This window comes from Mesitornis unicolor, unplaced genomic scaffold, assembly GCF_000695765.1.
Source record: "Mesitornis unicolor isolate BGI_N332 unplaced genomic scaffold, ASM69576v1 scaffold23542, whole genome shotgun sequence".
Lineage (NCBI taxonomy): Eukaryota > Metazoa > Chordata > Aves > Mesitornithiformes > Mesitornithidae > Mesitornis > Mesitornis unicolor.
The window spans coordinates 4,896-8,248 of NW_010167473.1; positions in this window are offsets into that span (position 1 = coordinate 4,896).

Genomic DNA, 3,353 nt, shown 5'->3' on the forward strand with positions numbered 1-3,353 from the left:
CTTAAAATATGCTTAATAGTTTCTTCTCACTGTAGAAAAAAAATCAGATGTTGTCATTTCTGCACATACCAGCAAACTTCTGCTGATCCATTGCCCTTTTCTATCACAGTACTTTTCCTCTCTGCTGTATCTCCTTCCTCTTCACAGTATTTATTTTGCCAGTTAATTTTTTCTTTTTCCTTGCCAGTCATGCACCCGCTTTCCTGTAAAGGGCAGCCACACCTGACAATTTAGAAATAAACACTTCAGTAAGTAAACATTTATTTTTCTTGCCAAATGGAAGCACTATACATGGGGTTTTTATTCCTCTCCCCCTCCAAGGTTTCTAGTGAATTCCTAAGTAGTTTCTGCTCTTTATTTGGACTTCTCTTGTGGTATCATGAAAGCCTTTCCCTGCACACTGGGAATCCTCATACTGCATGCTACAGACAGCGCTTTGTCAAAAATTCATGTTCGTTTTAAATCAATCAGGGTACAACTTGAAGGATTTTTCTTCTTTTCATAGCCTTTAAATAGAACAGCCTTATCTACTGTTAATTACATACATATGCAATGTGAAGATTTCTGTATACAGGGCAATCGATGAGAAACATTTCCAGCTTTGGAATTAAATAGCTACCAGTGACTCAGCAAGGCTGCTCTGCAATAGCAAAGCATTAAATATAAGCTTTTTAAACAATCACTGTTACTGATTTTTCCCCAAAGTAATTTAAATAAGCACCTGGGAAACCCAAAAAGATGACTACTTAGATAACACTGCTAGTTAAAGTTCAGGAGTTTCCATGCCTGTGATTAGGAAGCCACCCGGGTGACTCAGAAGTCTGGCTTTCCAGAGATAAAAAAAACCCACAGCAATTTCATAATGCATACAGTGAATGCACAAATAACTTTAAAACAACAGAAAGAGTTGTAAACCCCTCCGGTGCTGGAGCAGCAGTTCCAGCCCCAAGATCACAAGTTTGTTATAAATCCCAGTGAGAGGTTAGGGAAGAGCCAGCCCTCATCCCACCTCTCATCCCAGCCTTCCTCCCCACGCTGCTCATCCAGGGGAGCCTTGGCCACGTTGCTGTGAGCTTGTGATTTCCTCCTCCTTCCACAGTTTTGCTAAGAGTATTTTCAGCCGCAAATGCAGCAGAAATACACCTAGAAAATGTCGTCTTTTTTTTTTCCTAGCCATCAGTAAGCATCTCTGGTTTCCTGGCTCACTCTGGAAGCAGAGGGCTCACAGCTTGGGAACAGAGATGTGCCCACGTACAACTCCTCTTTGAAAACATCATGGAAAAAGCAAGTTGATTTTCAAAGAAGTGAGATCTCCTCAAAAGCTCTCTGTATCTGCAACAAAACAACATCCTTTATCCCAGATGGGAGGCCTTTATGAAAAAAATACCACCAAGTTTCAATATAATATCTCACAAAAAACATTGAACGGTTTAAGGAAATTTCACATCAAATTCATCTCCGTCAATGACTTCCTAGAGCTTTCCCGAAACTGCGTGGAAATAGATAAAGCATTGCTTTGAAAAGCAGTCACATTTCAGAAATTATTTACCAAGTTGCTAACATTTCCAGACTTAAAAGGTAATGCCTGAGATAATGTATCTATTTCATGTTGATAAACAATTGAGCCTGGAATATAAATGTTTTTGTATGGCCTTGGCAAAATCTCTCCAGCTAACTGTGCCTTGGGCTAAAGTGATTTCAAAAAATAATGCTTATTTTACAATTCTATTACTTCTTTTATCTACAATAAATAACCAGGCTTAACTTCTCTGTCATGCTCTGTCACACACACTATCACACCCAATTCACCTTTCAAAATTTTTAACAATGTGAAGATCTAAAGATTGACAACACCTAGAATTATTTTTGGCTAAGAGAGGAGCAATCATGACAAACAAGACAATATACACAAGGCTCCTGCCATACTGTGTGCACCCTGGCAGACCACAGCTGTAATAGGCAATGATGTGAATTGGGCTCCGTGTAGGTCCTGAGTCATTCGATGGCCAAGAGGTCAAAGATGAACTTATATCTCACTCAAAGGCTGGCCACAGAGCTGGTGTGGAGCTGGAAGCAGGATTGTATGTTAATACCGCACCACAGCATGTTTAAATATGAAGGGGGGCGGATTCTTCACAGGTTTCTGTTGCTGTGTTTCGTTTAAGCCTTGAAGACTTGTGTGATTTAAATCGATCTTGAAGTGACGGGAAAGCAAATAGAATAACTTTCAATACCCATGCATTATGTGAGGCTTAATTGATGGGTATTTATAAATATGCTTCATGATCTCCAAAAAACTGTTGTTACAGAGGAAAGGTGCCATAAAAATGCCAATTGTTCCTGTTATATTATAAACCTTATGCCACAAACAATAAAGATTAAAAAAATATAATTAATATTTTAGAAGGATTGACAAAGCTCTCATATCTGTATTTCAGATGTTTTTATTCCCCTCTCCCCACATTACTTCAGCTTTAGAAATGGAGTTGTGAAATAAAGAGCAATCTGCTTTGGGTTGCACTCTTCACCAATTCCTCACTGTTGAGAATGCATTTATCTTTCCCTGAATTAAATGATCTGCAAGGTAAGATTGCAGAGCCGATTCCCAATGCCCACAGCCAGTCTACATCTGAAGGGGGCACTGCTGTCCCCTGTCATCCCCAAGTCCCCAGCCCAGAGCCCAGGCACAGCTCCTGGCTGGATGCAGCTGTAGATGTGTCTAACGCTCCTCCCATCGCTCGACTCAACTCAACTCACTGCTATCCTGTACATTGAAGCAGAAACTAATTAAGTCTCCAGTGAAGTTTCTACCCTGCCCTATGCCCCTGATCCATTTTTACTCTCCCAAATTCACAAACATCCTCGGGGTCTTGCAGTCTGTGACCCATGGTGTTCATAACTCCTCTGGTTTCTCCCAGCTCTGCTTGCTGCTGAATGAGGATGGGAAAGGGAAAAGATGTCCAAGAGCCATGGTCTCCCTTACTGCAGATCGCGTCTCATCTCAGTTGAGGTTGTAAAGCCACAGTTATGTGAGCAGTAGTGCTGCATCTGTGTACTTTCAGATTTCTCCTCAGCATATTTATCCCGGAGCAGGGACGTCTGCTGAATTTCACAGCGCGCATGATACAGTTCATGTCAAAGTGACACCTTTCTGCTAACCCTGCATCTGCCCTGGGATCCAATGTATAGCTAGGATAGAAGCAACGGACAGTGCCTGATCTGGCAAAAAGCCTGACTGTTCAAAGTTAATCCATCAGAATTTTTAAAATAAACTGAAGCTGGCAGAGAGAGTTTAGACCACAATAAATACTTGGTCTTGTATGGCAGCACTTCTTCATCCTGTCCTGTCCCTG